This window comes from Tenrec ecaudatus, chromosome 6 (assembly GCF_050624435.1).
Source record: "Tenrec ecaudatus isolate mTenEca1 chromosome 6, mTenEca1.hap1, whole genome shotgun sequence".
Taxonomy (NCBI): Eukaryota; Metazoa; Chordata; class Mammalia; order Afrosoricida; family Tenrecidae; genus Tenrec; species Tenrec ecaudatus.
In genome coordinates this window covers 106,766,281-106,783,964 of record NC_134535.1, presented here as the reverse complement: position 1 = coordinate 106,783,964, position 17,684 = coordinate 106,766,281, and the positions used below count along the sequence as shown (strand labels likewise).

The 17,684-nt window shown below is 40.8% G+C and overlaps 1 pseudogene; it reads left to right on the top strand.

Moving 5' to 3' along the window:
• Window positions 1-8,607: 8,607 nt before the first annotated feature.
• Window positions 8,608-17,209, top strand: LOC142451579 (high mobility group protein B2 pseudogene; annotated as a pseudogene).
• The last annotated feature ends 475 nt before the right edge of the window (window positions 17,210-17,684 follow it).

Genomic DNA, 17,684 nt, shown 5'->3' with positions numbered 1-17,684 from the left:
AATGTTTTCCTTCAAGACAAAAAACGGATTTGCCTATGCTTATTATAATGAAGCTTAGTATTCCTCACCGATGATGCGCAGCCTTTGCTGGAACGACCCCTAACCCCAGTCATTCCTGAGAATACTGAATCTCTCTTTCACCTCAGAGCAACCCCGCATCAGCCTGGTTAATCCACTTGTGAATTTTTCAAAAGGAGTTCCAGAATATCCTACAGGATTCAAATTTAATTCTGCTTCATCCACCAGAATTCTCTTTGGGTACTAACAAACTCCTAAGGTCACTGACCACTTGGTGGAATATACTGTTTACCCAAGTGACCTTGGGTTATTACATGGATGGTGAACAAGGCTACTACTCATGACTTTGCCCTTATGGTTTAACCAAAACAATATAATGGTGATCCAACTCAAATTTTGCAATGTCTAATGGAGTGACCTGTGTTACGTAAGTCATTCGCCACGGAATAGCTCTCCTATTATAGATGGGGATAGATCTATGGGTAACTTTGTTATTAATGACAATGATACCGAAGATCAGTAGGTCAGTCTAAACTCTACTGCACATGGAATAATGGGTAATAGATTGGTCTTAGACTGTATACACCCTGGATGTTCGAAATGAGACTATCTGGTCCCACAGTTGACTGGCGCTTTGGGAGGCTTAATTGATCTATACTTTGGGTTGACCTTGCCCTGCTGCTTAAACTAGAATTAGTGGACTTCTTTATGGAAAGCTGTATGAGACAGATCTAACGTATTTGCCCTCAACCTCTCTATCAAATAAGAGGGCCTTTCTAGAGCTCATTTACAAGACATTGCCCACAAGCTTGAAGTAACTAAGTTGCTAAATGAAAGGTTGACCATTCAAATTCACTCACTGATTCCATAGAAGAAAGCCTTCGCAATCTATTAAAAATCAGCCACTGAGAGCTCCATGGGGAACTCTTCTCCTCGGACACACAAGGGGTCGCTGTGGGTTGAGATCAACTCAAGGGAAATGGTTGAAATTTTGATTTGATTTTACCTTCAACGATATTCATATTAGACCTGGAACTGGTGTCACTGGGAGACGTAGTTATGGAGCTATATTGTATGTCAAGTATTATCTTAGAGGTAGAGATTCAATGATGTCTGAGAAAGATCAATTCTTCACTCTAAGGAAATTGGGATTCTATAGGAGCAAGACAGTTGCCAAGAAAGTAAATAACAGAGAGTAATAGGTGCTTTAAAGAAAATAAAAATCATGCATGTTGATAGTGGTCAACTAAAGGAATTTATTTAGGCCATGAATAACTTTTAAGTAGTAAAGCACTACCATGTAAAATGTAAATAATATCCCAGTTTCAATCACCAATCAAGTCCATTCTGACTCATGGGGTCCCCCTGTGTGTAGAGTAGAACTCCACATCTTTTTGTATTGCGGTATTTTAGACTGTGGCCTTTCAGAAGTATCTGGAAGTTCTCTGGGTGAGTTTGAGACTCCAAACATTTGGTTAATTGTCAAGGGCTTAACTACTTTTAAGAAATCCTAGTTCAGAATCAGTTCCCTACTTCCCGGAGTATATTACACCCAGCCATCCCTAAGTACACCCACTTGCAGAGGCTTTAGGCCAACTTTGTCTTGTTCCCTTTGGGGATGGCAAACTAGGAACAGGAACGTGGAGTGCAAAATCTCCTGCACATCTCACCAGGAAACATAGCCTTTTGCTTAAAGATGCTTACTAGAAGGTTGCCTTGATACCCCATGGTTCCAGATGAATATGCAGATTTTATCTCCCACGTTAGCATGTCATTTATGGAGCAAATGAGATGACAGTGACAGCTACAAAGGCATATTCTGACTTGTAAAGATTATTACAGCAAGTACTACTGAATCGTGAAGTTTTGTCTAAATTAACAATGTTATACACTCATAGGGACAATTAGTAAATTCTAGAATTCCTTGAAAATATACATTTTAAAGGGAAGCCTAGAAAGCTTACCTCTGTTTTATTTTAGGGGTTTTATTTTTTTGATAGTCTACTACAAAAAGTTGGCAATCTACTTTCATAAAGACGACAATAGTTCTCTTCTGTCACATGAGGTCACGTGAGTCAAAAATTGGCTTAATGACACCTAACAAACAAGCACTATTAGACAGGGACATACTGGGAGGTGGAGTAGACAAGCCTTTATTGCCCACAAATAATATAAAAGTTCCCCACAAATGATACAAAAACCTGATCAAATGAAGCATTTTGTATGTATGAAAATCCATCATAATTTTGAGAGACAGAAAATGATGCCACTATAGAATATGAAATGGACACTAAGAATCAAATGTAACGAAATGTAAGGGGTTTTGATATAAAGACTAGATTTCTTCTCTCTTCTACATATGAATGCAGAATACCTGCCTCCTGAAAGTTAATGTAAAGACTTTTTTAAGATTCAGACATTTTTAAAGTTGAATTTCCCTAAATGGGCCCTGGTTTGCACTGGTGTTCATCCTCAGTCAGTGGCAAACTTTTCAGAGGAGAATGCTTCCCTGCGGCATTGTGGGAGCCCCTGCCGGAAAGGGAGGCTCAGAAATGAGCTTGAGCCGCTGCCCTTCGGAATCATGCGAGACCTTTCTGAAACTGCTCAACCTGTCTTCCTTCTGCCACCAATACCTCCATGCAGCAGCAGAATAGCCAGACGGAAAAGGAGCGAATTACTTCCTAGGAAAATAAAGCCAAATGAAGGCAGTTGAAATCTTCTAACATACAATATATCTATGATAACTGAAAATTTTAAGGGGTTTTAGAGGTCTTTTGTTATGTTTTAATTGCAGAATTTTGCAAGACACTGCCAAGGCGAAAACAAGGAGTGCCTTCCTTCGGGAACCACTTTCAAGCTGGCGTGAGTGGAAGCAACTGAGGGCCCTGCTATGCTGCTGGTGTGGGACGAGGAAGGAGCGCCTCGCCCAGTGGTTCTCCACCTTCCTAATGCCACCACCCTTTCACACAGTTCCGCATGCTGTGGTGACCCCCCAACCATAAAGTTATTTTCGTTGTTACTTCATAACTGTGATTTTGCCACTGCTATGGGTCATAATGTAAACATCTGATATGCAGGATATATTTTCATTGTTACAAATTGAACATAATTAAAGCATAGTGATTAATCACAAACCAATATGTAAGTATATATTGTGAAATATTTATGTGTTTTCTGAGGGTCTTACATGACCCCTGTGAAGGACTTGTTTGACCCACCCCCCCACATCCCCCAAAGGGGTCACGGCCCACAGGTTGAGAACCGCTGGGCTAGAGGGACTCCGTCATTAAAGTGGGCCTCGGCACATAATTAGGACTATGGATCTGGTGGAGTTCCAGTGTGGCTAAGGGCATGGCTCCCAAATCTCTGCCATAAGCTTCAGATTATCATACAGAAAATTCCAAAGGAAAGAATCCAGAAATAAGAAGCAAATGAAAAAACATATATTTTTACTTTAGTTTCTTTATATGGAGAATGATATTAACAATAAAAATGCTAATAAGAGAGTAACCTTTATTGGTAGCATCTTTTATTCAAGGTTTTTAGATGCTAAACCTTCATATACATATCTCACTTAATTTTCATAATATTCCTAAAAGACAAGTACCATTAGTATTCTCTATTACCAATAAGGAAACACACATGCAGATGGTTAACAAATATCTGCTTCGTAGAGATATCAGGAAATAGAAAAACAATTTTTTAAAAACCTTCAGTGATGTGCATTGATATCTATGAAAATGAGACCAAATGGGTAAAGAAACTTTTAAATTATTTTTTACCAACTTGAACATACAAATAAGCAAAAGCTAACTAGAATATGAATACATTGCATATGGATTTCCAGTTTCAACTCAGCCATGTCAGGAATTTCAAAGACATCTTTCTCACTCTTGCAGTTTTGCAATAAGAGAAAATTGGGCAAACTAAAATTAAAAAATCATTACCTTTTCTCAGGCACATTAGGGAAGTGAAATCACGGGGAAAATCATCCCCAAATCTGTAGACGCGGGCAAGTCCCAGGAATCCTGGCTGAGATCTGCTTACCTGGAGCAGAAGCTGTTGAAGCCAGAAATGAGGAGAAACACTTCAATGATAATTTGACAAATTGCTAGAGGCTGTGTGTGAACTCCTGTGAAGTTGGAAACTCCTGGAGCTGCAGCTTTAAAAAGGATGTCCACACCTTGGTGCCGTTTACCTCCAAGAACTAGCAACACATGGTTAAGATCCCAGAAAGAGTTCCTCCTTCCTTGCGCTGCCCAAAGGAGGAGATAAGCAGTCATTGTGAAATATACTCATATCATTTTCTATAATGAAACAGTCCTGCTCTGCAGAGAGGAAAATATTTTGCCAGAGCCTTATCCTAGCTGGGGTAAACACATCCCTGTCACTCCAGTGCATTCTGGTTGTCTAAGTGAATAGGGGACTGGGAATGGTGGTGGTGAGGGGTGGCTGGTGGTGTGTATACCATCAGAGAAACTACGGAAGGTCACAGGCCCAAGACACAAGCCTACTGAGAGGCCAAGACTTCATCAGAGATTATCGAATGCCCCTTCTCTCCCATATATTACCACCACTACAACCAGGCTCCAGTAGAAAATGAGTGCCTTATACCAGAATGAGCTCAAGGTACAGATTCTATCTGAAAAGAAATGCCCAGAAAAGCCCAAAGTCAAAAGGGAAGACAGAAAAACAAGAACACAAAAGGAATTTGAAACCTTTGACAGCTGCTCCAGCAAAGCTAACCTGACTCCCAACCACAGTGACACAGATCCACACATCAGGTCCTGCTTACCTGAGTTCTTATTCCAGAAGACATTTCTGGTTTAGACCAAAACAGTACAAGGCACGTCAAGGGCAAGTAAACCTGCAGTCCACAAAGACAAAACAATCATTATAATCAGACTGACACATGACAGTTGGATTTATCATGCAGAGTTTCAAAGATGTGTTGAACAGCTAATCCCAAGGTCAACTGTTTGAAACCATGTACTGCTCCGCGAGAGAAAGATGAGACTGACTACTCCCATAAAGACACAGACTCAGCATCCCCCAGGGGCAGTCCTATGGTCACTGTGAGTTAGAATTGAGTCAATGGCAGGGAGGGTGACTTATGATTTATAGGTTAAGAGATGTGGCATCAAAAATAAAGAAATAAAACTGAGAGCAGACGAGAAGAGTTCACAAAGACAGCCCTCGATGTCTTACTGTGGTGAGCAGCAGTGGTGTGTTAATGGCTTGTGATTGGTCAGCTAAGAGGGAACTGTTTGTCTCTCCTCAACCAGCATAATAAATGAGGGAAAACGAAGACATATGGAAACAATTAGTCCAAAAGACTAATTGACTACATGAATATAAATCTGTACAGCTGGAGCCCAGAAAAACTAGATGGTGCCTGCCCACCTTACCAACCACTTTGGAAGAAATCATAACAGAAGGTCCTAAATAAAGTGGGAGTTAAATGTGGGGCAAAACTCAAACTCATGAAAAGACCAGGCTTATTAGGTTAAAAGGGACTTGAAGAACCCTGAGACTATAACCTTTAGACATCCTTCAAGCTTGCAAATAAACTCACCCTGTGGGTCACCTTTAAGCCAAATAATAGACGGGCCTCCTAAAGTGAACAATAACACCAAGGAGGTACACATTTCTTAGAAAAATCAACCATAAAAGACCAACAGTGCAGCATTTGCCCAGGGATGAGGTTCAGAGAGCAGAAAAAAAATGGTGGGGAGAGGGGGAGAGACAGAAATAGTAAACACAGCAAGGAAGTGAGAAGAGTGTTACTGTGTTGTGGGGATTACAATCAATGTCCTGAAACACGTGTTTGAAGCAAGAAATGGTTGAATTGAAAACTGATTTATTCTGTAAACATTCACCTAAATCACAATGAAACGTTTTTTAAAAATCAGAACAGAAATCAATGAAATTGAAAATGAGAAAACAATAGAGAAAAATCAACACAACTAAAAGCTGTTTCTTTAAAAAGATCCATAAAATTGATAAAGCTCTGGCCTGATAAACAGAACTAGAAATAAGATACAAGTCATCAATATCAAAAATGAAAGAAGGATTATCACTATTGATCCCATGAAGAATAAAATGGTAGAAAGGAATGCTATAAACAACTCACTACCAGTTTTTGTTTTAAAAACTTAGATTAAGTGGACTAATTCTCTGAAAGACACAAACTGTAAAACTCAAAAAAGAAACAACAAATTGTCCTGTAACTACTAAAAAATGTGAATCAATTAATAGCCATACTGAAAATGGAAACACTAGGCTTAGATTGTTCCACTGGTAAGTTCTAACAAACAGAAGTATTAAAGAAAGAAAATCAAAGCCTCACAAGCTCGTCTAGAAAACAGAAACAGCGGCCAGAACAGTTAACTCATGCTTTTGAGGCCAGCATTGCCTTAAGACCCAAACTAGATAAAGGCAATCCAAGAAAATAAAATGACTAATTACTATATCTTATGATCATACATATAAGAATCTTGATAAAAAATTAGAAAATTGGCTCCAACGATGTACAAAAGGAATTTACCCTATGACCAAGGGAAATTTAATCCAGATATAAAGTTAGCTCAACATTTGGAATTCAATCAGTGTAATCCACCATAGCACTAAGTAAATTATCAATAAGCAATAAATAAAACAGCATGCAATCATTTCAATTCACAGAATCCCAGAGTTAAAATAGAGCCGACTCCAGAAAATACTTTTTGAATTCATGAGCTCAGTTTTAAACCTCTGAATAAAGAATGGACAATGACTATCTCTTTAGTTATGACAAGAGTTTTTGTAAAAGGTTGCAAGAGATTTTTTAAACTATCATGGCTTAAAAATTATGCTTGGTATTCCAGGAACCCAATTGGAAGGTGAATTATGAGAGTGACGAGTGCAACGAATGTATAAGGGTGCTTTGCTCAATTGATGTATGTACAGATTTTGATAAGAGCCTTATGAGCCCCAATAAAAAGATTTTTTTTTAATTATGCTTGGTAAAGAAATGCTAAAAATATCATTTGTTTCACTTTTATTATTATGTCCTTATCTCTCTTGTCTGATCTTCCTTCATGTTTGGATACTTTCAACCCCTTTGGGAATTTGATAAAAGCTAGCTATGTACCCTCTTCCATAGAAAATGCAAAGACCTTCCCAGAATGTTCTCCTAGTATTGCAGAGATTTCTGATTTAAGTTTACTGTTTCAGTAAAATGTAGACAAATGACTGAATCCTTTTCTTACAATGTGCCATCTTGCTTTAGGACAAAAATCATAAGAACTTACTTTTCTACTGAGACTCTTGAGTTTTAAAATAATTTTTCTTTTTAAAAGGTTTAAGAATTTCACAGTTAATTTAGGATTTTGCTCCTCAGGTTGATCAATGTTGAAACGTGGGAAAGAAACCATAAGAAGAAAGAAAGTGCAGAACAACTAAGGTTAGTTACATTATGCCTTTTCCTAAGGAACATGGCTGATCTTAAATTCATGGACTCATTCATTCCACTGATATTACCTTAGTACCTAGTCTGAGTTAGGCACAAGTAGCTCATCGGTGGTTTTCTAGACCACAAATGCCTCTTGAACGCCACATGACTTATGCGCTCTGGGGGTATATGCGTCAAGAGGTGAAATGCTTTTGTAAAAGTGGCAAAGAAAATAAAGTATGATTTAGTATCAAATATTCTAACAAACAAAATAGCTTGAGAGTAGACTATGGAGGAGGAACCTCGAAAAGTCTTATCTGAATTAGTATTATCCGTGGCCATCAAATCAATTTCAACGCACAGAAACCCTGCAGAACAGCGCAGAAGTGTCTCATACCATATCGAAGGCTGGGAGCAGTCAAGTACTGAGGAGGCGCACCCCCAGTGTTCCTTCTGTACTTGTCTGGTGTTAAGGGAGTCATTGAGGATAAGAGAGGGGAGGTAGATGCATATCCAGACAGATCTCTGATGATGCCCACAGATACGGAGAAGGTAAGCACAAATCAAGACTAAGGAGAGAGGATACAGAAACAAGGCATGAATGTATCTTTATTTTTTTTAAGCGTCAAAAAAGTTACAGTTCAAAAGTAGTTGAGATTTGGGGAAAATGATAAAATATTAAAAGAAGCCTGAAAAGATTCTTATGTATTAAGTCAAAAGAAGAGAAGAAACCATGAGGTGGCCTGCTCACGATGATCACCACAGGTCTGACAGACGGGGGAGAGCGTAGGGGCATGTTTTCCCGATTTTTCCATAAAGAAGAATAATCTTCAAAAAATGCAAAGTATAGAACTGAAGTCCAAGGTATGTATTACATCAAAATAATGTACCAGGGGTCCTCAAACTATTTAAACAGGGGGCCAGTTCACTGTCCCTCAGACCCGTTGAAGGACCGGACTATAGTTTTAAAAAAAGCTATGAACAAATTCCTATGCACGCTGCACATACCTTATTTTGAAGTGAGAAAACAAACGGGGCAAAAACACCTGGCGAGCCGGATAAATGCCCTCGGCGGGCCACATGTGGCCCGTGGGCCGTACTTTGAGGACCTGTGATCCGGTCTTGATAATCCCTTGTGTGTGGCATGATAAACTACGATGAGTGAATGTCAGGAATCCCGGTTACCGGTAAGTGCCCACAGGTAAAGTTTTCTAATCATACCACGAAGTGTATCAAGAAGTAAAATACGTATTTTATGACCAAATTTATGTTAAAAAGTAGCGATATATGAAGAGGCTTCTAAAGGTTTATGGAAATATGGAATTAAAAGATAATGGAATTTTTCCACAAGCTTGTCCAAATCTCATAGACATAGATATTCATCTGTGTTCATCATTAAAAATAACATGAAGAATGTACATTACATATTTACTACAAATGTAATTATAATATATATTATATATATATATTTGGACACATGTATAATAAATATTATATATATATAATGTGTGTCCAAATGAAAACTGGACATTGAATAAGGAAGACTGTAGAAAGATCAGTGCATTTTAGTTACAGTGCAGGCAAAGCATCGATTTATTTGAATTATGAGGGTGTCAAAAGAAGAAATAAATCTGTCTCGGCAGAAGTACAGCCACAATGCTCATTAGAATCAAAAAGGTGGACTTGGACATAACCATCACGAGGGTGGGACAGGCCCGGACAGTGTTTTGTTGTGTGGTGCTTGGGGTTGCTATGAGAGTAAGCGTCTCAGACACCTAGCAACAACATAAATCTTGAATGTAAGAATTGTGTCTTCTAAGAGAAAAGGGCAGCACGCAGAACGCCGTTAGTGAAGGCGACACAGCCCGCACACCTATGTTTTGCTCCTGGATGTTAAAGATATCCTGCGACGCAGTGAGTTTGTGCTCTTCCTTGTGGTGCAGTGGCTACGGACTGGCTGCTAATCTCAAGGTCAGCAGTATGAAACCACTCCTTGCGAGGCTGAAGCAGCATGGGGTTTTCTACTGCTGTGAGCAGTTAACTGTCTCAGAAACCAGGTGGTTACTCGCAGTGGGAATTGACTGGACAGCAGTGAGTTTGGGTTTTTCCTTATCTAGATAATACACGCAATGGGGATACTTATCCCTCCCCTGTCCTGTTATCTGGGAGACCTCTTCCCACACCGGCATCTCATCTTCTGACAGCTTTAGCTCCTCCTGTCCTTTCCTTTATGTTTGAACAGGCCCCATCAGAAGCAAAGCTACAAAACACTTGAAGTTAATTAATGGGGTGAAAATTACATCAGCAGTCATTGTCAGGAGGGTGAAATGAGGCCTTAATATTCTCTTTGTCTTCTGTATTTTCCCAAGATGATATCAATACTTATAAGAAGTACAAATTTTCTAGACACTTAATAGGCTTTAACTGTCTGATAGTCTATCTGACAGTAGCATATAGGCAAACTCCTAGGCTTCTTCATATATTCTGTATTGTACTGTTTTTTTTAAGTAGCAGTAATTTGAAAATTCAATCTTTTAGGAACCCAATACTAAGCACATCCTCCTCTTGGGTTCTATATAAGGTATTGCTAAGTGGGTTTTGTTTTATTTTCTTTGTTCCCCAAAGGCAGGTTACTGGACCTGCTATACCACCAACAGAAGTGTGAATTGCCTTCTCCAAGACAGACATGTCCTCCAACCCCACCTCTTGACTTGAATCTCCAGGAAGCTTTTCTAGTCACTCTTGTAGGAGTGTCTGTTGAGTTGGGTTAACCTTGGAGCAATGTCATATGGCACCAACTGATTGGTCTTCTCCCTACTCCCCCAGCTTGAGAAATTGACCCCAGATGGTGTAAGGAATTGACCCCCCTGCTGTGGAAGTGGTGTGTCAGGTGTACAAACACAGAGCATGCTATTTGGTTCAGGGGCACTAGGCTGGCTCACTACCGCGTTGCTTGGGAGTCCAGATTAGGAGATTACATGATTTGAGAGCAGAAGTCTGCCTTCACCGTGGTGTTGATCCTTATAAGAGCGGATTCATACTATAATTTGCTTGATTAGCATCCCTTGGCATAATGGTTTCCAGGTTCATCCATGTCACGAGGTGTTTCGTGGTTTCATCACTGTTTTTTCAGGGACGCATGATATTCTGTTGTGTGTATGTACCAGAGCATCCTTACCCATTTCTCTACTGATGGGCATTTGGGCTGTTCCAGCGTTCTGCTATCATGAACTGTGATGCAGTTAATATGGGAGAGCATGTCTGTTCATGTTCTGTCTTAGTTCTTTGGAGTATCTGCCCAGTAGGTCTTATGGTATTTCTATCCCCAGTCTTTTGGGGTAGCACCATATCATTTTTCACAATGGCTGTACAGATTTATAAGCCCACCAGCTGTGTATAGGAGTTCCGATCTCTCTGTAATTCTCTCCAGCAACCAGTTCTATAAAGTCACTATGAGCAGGAATGGATTGGATGGCAGTGAAGAAGTAAGTGAATAATCCATCTTCAGCTTGTTTTTGCTCATGGGCTGAAGTATGGGTTCTGTTTCATACTTGTGCAGATGAGATTTGAATTTTTCCAGTACTGTTTATCCTTTCCCCACTGGTCACCTGGGCTGTGTCAGGACTTCAGACTCTATCCTTTCAAGGCACACAGCATCCTTCATAGACCGCACAAGAAGGATCTGTTTAGAAAACCATTGTGATAGTTAAGGTTTATGGTGCCAACCTGGCCGATAAACACATGTGGGGTTAATTGAAGGGTGGAGAGATAATGGCTCAGTGAGCCTCGTCTTTCTAGTTCTCAGGATTCTTACTTTTTGATGGTCAGATCGGGGTGCTGCGGCCTTATCCTGTTCCCTGCTTCAGCTGGCAAGACTCACTTCCTGCGAGACATGCCCAAGGAGATGCCGTATGGACTTACCCCGATGCAGCCCTGGGTGCTGGAGCAGTCGTGTGGAGACCTCTGCCAGCGCTCAGATGCTTACGCACTTACTAATTTGGCTTTGCTCCTGCAGTTGGCATCATTGTGTGTGTGTGTGTGTGTGAGCTGGAGGAGGACTTTGTAGATTGGTGTCAGACATATGGGTTAAGGTTGGACTTGTGGGTTTAGGCAGCACTGGGTTGGGATGCTTTCTTAACGTACACTTAGCTTTTTATATAAAACTCTCTCTTACACATATGAGTTTCTGTGGATTTGTTTCCCTAGTTTACCCAGACTAACACAACCACACTATGAAAACTGGGCTTAATTTAAATTCACCTATAACAGATTTAAGAAACTGACATACTCCCTTGAACTTAAGGCTCAAATGCCCTAGTTTGATAAGAAGCAAATGACCACTATCCCAAGTGTGGTAGTGACACAATTTCATCATGTCAACTTCATGAATAAGAATGAAGGGGTGGAGTCACATTCTGAGATCTCCTATGGGCACATCCTTCTGATGCCTCTCTTCCTCCCAGAAGGCAGGACACAATCTCTTTCTCCTCTTCACATTCTTGTTGACAAGCCACATGGAATAGTGCAATCATCACCACAATAGATTTCAGGCCATCTTCTTCTGTCTTGTAGTCATTGTTTTAGCTCCCCATTGCTTTTCTTCTTAACAGTGTTTTAAATTCTATACCATTGTCCAAATTATTGACATTATCAATCAAATTGCCATGTGCCTCGTGGGGATGAGTTACCATGTTCTGCAGCATGAAATGATAATGATATCTCCAATGTGAACCAGAGGCATATATAAATCATAGATATATGAAAGGATTGGTGGTCTCACTTAGTCAAAGCTCTAACCTAACAACCATTAGTTCTTATGACATGGCCCTGCTGGATACTCACCCTTATGAAAGAGCACTGAAGACATGGGTGCCACAGCAATGTGTGGTGAAGAAAGCAGATGGTGCCTGGCTGTCCGAAACAAAAAGCATCTGAGACCTTTAAGGTTTGTCTTCAAACAAGCAGCCATCTAAGTGAGACATTAACTAAGTCCACATGGAAGAAGCACACCAACCTGTGTGATCCAAAAATTGTAAATAAGAAAATCCAAATCCAGAGGATAGAATAGTATCAGAGCTTACATTGTGAACACTGGTTGGAAGAATTCCAGGGATGACAGAAGAAGGCCAAAGTTCATCTGCAGATTCCCCACATGGACTAAGTGCAGGGCTGTGAAGAACCCTGTTAGCAGACAGAGAGCATTGTAAAATTGATTCTGGAAGATGGAGTCAGATCAAAATGCAACAATGTATCACTTGATCCCCCTCTAGACTCATTTTAAAATTGTGTCAGTTTTTAATATCTTCTGCCTTCTTTTTTTAAACATTTTATTAGGGGCTCATACAACTTTTATAACAATCCATACATATACATACATCAATTGTATAAAGCACATCTGCACATTCTTTGCCCTAATCATTCTCAAAGCATTTGCTCTCCACTTAAGCCCTTTGCATCAGGTCCTCTTCCCCCCCCCCTCCCTCATGAGCCCTTGATAATTTATAGATTATTATTTTGTCATATCTGCCTTCTTTTTATTGAAGTTTTTCCTGTTCATCATTTTTGTTCTTGTTTCTTGTGTTTCTTTTGTCTGATTTTCTGTATATTAAAAATGTGACAGGCAAATCTATAGAGACGGTAACTGGATTAATAATTGCCTAGAGACAAGCAGGGGAGGTTGGGGAGAAATGGGGAGTTGAGAACAATGAGTACAAGGAAGGAGAAAATGTCCTGAAATGGATTGTGGTGATGATTACACAACCCTTCTTACTATGACTGAACTATTCAATTATATGAAATGTGAATGATATGCCGATAAGATGATCTTAACATCTTATGGAGAAAAAGATAAAGAAGTCAATCTTAGAACAGTATTGCCTATTGAAAGATGACCCACGGCAAAGATTTTCTCAACCAAAAACTTTGCATTGCAAATGGTTGGATAGATCTAGGTCTTAAAACAAAACACCATTTATTAAGTGATTACTCCTTGCAAGACATTATGCTAAGCACCATACCTGCATTGCCTCATTTAATACCTCCAATCAGCCCGAGTAAATGTCTGGGATTATTTCTGTTTTATAGATGAAGAAACTAGACAAGGAGGTTATACACACACACACACACACACACACACATATATATAGCGAGCGAGAGAGAGTCACACAGACTCTAAAATTGGATCGAGATTTCAAATCAGATTTGTTTGACTTCAGAGAAATTAACGTAGTATCTGCATTACCATAGTTTTCACCACAGAAATGGTGAACTTGCGTTTCAGAAGTGTGGACGTAGCACACCCATGCATATACCACTCGGGTCTCGTGACAATCCCAGAAGTGAATTCACTTCCTTCCTCTCATTCAAGAATCCTATGGTATCATTTTTATTGTCTTTAAATCATACAGTCATGGACCATGGTGAAATTATCACGGGTGGCACTTGGCTGTTGTTGTTAGGTGCCGCCCATGCTGCCCTATGCCCAACGGAACAAAACACCGCCCACCCCTAAGCAATCCTATTCAGGGCAGTGGTAGAGCATTTCAAGGTATTTATCAGATATGTGAAAGACACATATCATATTCAGATGCTTGAACCCTTTGATGTGGATACTGAGTCTGTCCTTCTTGTTGAGGGTTGTCCTCTACTATGGCAACCAGGATGTCCTTTTCCAGGGACTGGTTTCTCTTGATAACATGTCCAAAGTATGTGAGACCAAGTCTCACTATCCGAGCTTCTAAGGAGCTGTTCTTCTGAGACAGAGCTGTTTGTTCTTTCGGCAGTCTGTGGTACTTTCAGTATTCCTCACCAGCACCATAGTTCAAATGGATCCATTCTACTTTGGTCCTCCTTATTTGATGTCCAAATGTCACAGGCATATGAAGCAACTGAAAATACCATGGCTTGAGTCACGTGCACCTTAGGTCTCAAACTAACATCCTTGCTTTTCAACACTTTGAAGAAGTGTTGTGGAGATTCGCTCAATGCAATGAGTCCATTGGTCTCTTGGTTGCTGCTTCCATGAGCATCCATTGTGGATCCAAGCAAGACAAAAATACTTGATAACTTCCATCTTTTCTCTATTCATCATGATGCTACCTGTTGGTCTAGTAGTGAGAATTTTGGTTTTCTTTAGTACTCTGATAATAAGAAAATAAGGTTCTGAAACTATACATTGACTCTAGAGTCGTTTGGGGCTGTAATTAAGAGCAAGAATGTTCTTATAGTTGATCTCTGCCCAGGTACCACTGGCCAAAGAGGGGCAGGGGGAAGGGTGGAGGGTTGCCTCTGGGCTGCCACAGCTGAACACGGGCTGGGTTGTGTTGGACGGTGGCCACTGCCCATGCCTGGATCACATGGCCCCAGCCCACAAGAATTTGGGCCGCAGGACAGTGAGGAGGTGGGCACATAGAGCACCATGCTGGTGTGTACCCTAGGAGGCAGTCAGAGCTGTTCATCGAGTGAGAGCCACGTGACTCCTCAGGCTCGGACGTCTGCAGTGTTGGTGCAATGGCTCAAGTGCAGTGGCCATCCAGCTAGATGGGGTGGCAGAATGCCCATGGCTGTGGAATGCTGGTCTCACCTGCCTAAGAGGCCTAAGGTGTGCAGTTCTAAGCACCTCCTGGGCTCAGGCTAGTGACCCTGTTCAAGGTTGTTGCTGGGGTGACAACAGATTTATTTCTGCATTGAGAAAGTAGTTTGCAAAGCAGGGGGAATGCTTCTTAGACATTGAGCTGGTGAAGATCTGCTACTGGGCAGCAAACCTCAAGTTCAACAGGTATCAAGACAAGGGCTTCTTATTACATCCTGTTTAACAGAAGAAAAAGAAAGAAAGAAAAACCAGTCATTAGTATGTTCAATATATTATTATAGTCCACTCTAGAAAAATAATGTTCAGGAGGCTGTGCTGTGTGAAAACCGACTATCCACATGTTATTTGCGTACAACATACTGTTTTTACTGTATTGAAAAATACAGTATGCACTGACTGAAATGCATACAATGTGATTTGGTGCATCTAACCTCCTGATACTTGAAATCCTTAGCATCCAACCAAGTGCTTCTGTAGCCTACCTTTGAGTTTCTTCAATTGAGGAATGTCCCTAAAATAGTGTGTCCTTGTCTCAATATTGTGTATGTTCGTTTTCTTTTCTCTGGGTGTACCATTCACTAAAATATGGCTGATTCTTTTCACTCTAATAGTCTTTCACATATCTGATAAATACCTTGAAATGGACTATTACTGCCCTTGAATCTTCTCTAAACAAAAGTGCCTAGTTCTTCCTGGTGAATGCCATGGGAGAGAATTGTGTCCCCTCACCTCACTGATCATTCCTTTTTGGATGTAGTCTAGTTCACCTAGGTTTCTCAGGTCCTCCAAGCTGAATGTAACCCACCAGAATTGTTCCAAGTAGCTCCCAGAACAGACCATCACAACCCTCATTCAACCCGTTTACAGGTCTATTACCACACTCAAAGGGGCATTAGCTTCCTCTGCAGCCACATCACACTGCTGGCTTTTATTGACTAAATCCATAAATCTTTGTTACACAAGTGCCAATAAGCAATGCTCCCCATGGCTATAAGAGTGTGTGTGTGTGTGTGTGTGTGTGTGTGTGTGTGTGTGAGAGAGAGAGAGAGAGAGAGAGAGAGAGAGAGAGAGAGAGAGAGAGAGAGAGAGAGAGAGAGAGAGATCACTAAACATTATAAGTCCCCAAATTTACTCAGACTAAATGTTATGTTGTTGCATGTGGCTCCTCATCCATATATTGGGATTATTTTGTTTCTTTCTTTTCCTTTTTAGTGCTTTAGGGGTTTAACGTTTTTGTCCATGGAGTTCTTTCTAACTCCTGCGATGCTCAAGTTCAAGTTGGTAAGCCTTCCTTTATATCTTCAGCTAAGTTTTTGACCATAAAAACTGATTTGGGTAAGAGTGCGTCTTTTGACTTGACCCTAACACCCACTCTCTAGATTGACATCAGCACTCTGGGCTTATTTTAGGATACGCAACTAACGATGTCTACAAATATGAAGCTGTGTGGTGCAAAGATCTTCAATCTACCAAAGTCTCATGCATGCCACTCAGGAAAGGTACGCCAGACTCAAAGGGAGAGGCTAAACCAGTAAATCAAGGCTGAGCCTATGGAAGAAAGAACCCCTGTCCGAGCCAGCAGCTCCCAGGGACTCTGAGGTAAAGCGCCTAGGTTGCTCCAGCCAGGTGCTGAACCTCACAAGGCGCAAAGGGGACCCCAACCTGCTGTAGGGTAAGATGTGCTCCGAAGCCTTCTTCCTGCAGACCTGTCAGGAAGAGTACCAGAAGAAACACCTGGAGCCTTCAGGGAACGTCACCAAGTTCTCCTGGAAGTTGTTAGAGAGATGGAAGACCGTGTCTGCAATAAGTCCAAGTTTGAAGCAAGGGCAAACAAGTGACAAAGCACACGGTGACAGGGAGATGAAAAAACACTTTCCTCCCCAAGGTGGTAAGAAAGGAAAGAAAACAGATCCTGGGACTCCTAAGAGGGTAGCATCTGGTCTCTTTCCGTTTTTCTTGGGCCATCGCCCAAAGATCAAGAGTGAGCACCCACACCTGTCCTTTGGGGAGGCTGCAAAATACATGGATGAAATGTAGCCTGAACAACTCACCCCAAATAAACAACAATATGATCAGAAAATAGTAACGCTGATGGAGAAATATGAAAAGATATTGCTGCCTACCACACCAAGGGCAAAAGGGAAGCAGGAAAGAAGGGGTCTTTTTAAGGTGAACAGACGTCCCGCTTTTGGCAGGACAGTTCCGATTTTTAACAAATTTTCCCATGTCCTGTGGCGTTTTTTAAAAGTCCCGATTTTTTGGAAAGAATGCACGACAAGCTAGGGTATACAGTTTTCGACTGCCAAGTGGCTATTTCGCCACATAAGAGTTTTATCAATGGTGTCTTGCTGGTGTCCCGCTTTACCAGTGACTCTGGGCAGGCTAACAGATTCAAAGAAGACAGCTCAATCACAAGGTGGAAAGGAGGAGGAAGATGACGAAAACAAGTAAGTGACTTGCCTGTAACAGAGTGTGGAATGGGCATGGGTGCTCAGGTGGTTGTTTAGCTAAGAATGTGAATTCAAGTGCAACTCAATATTAGCGTCAGTGTAATATCTGCACAGAATTTGTTATAGCTGATAAGATTCTTGGTAGAGAAAATACTTTTTTTTAATGCAAGTTGTAACATCTTGAGGAGCTACT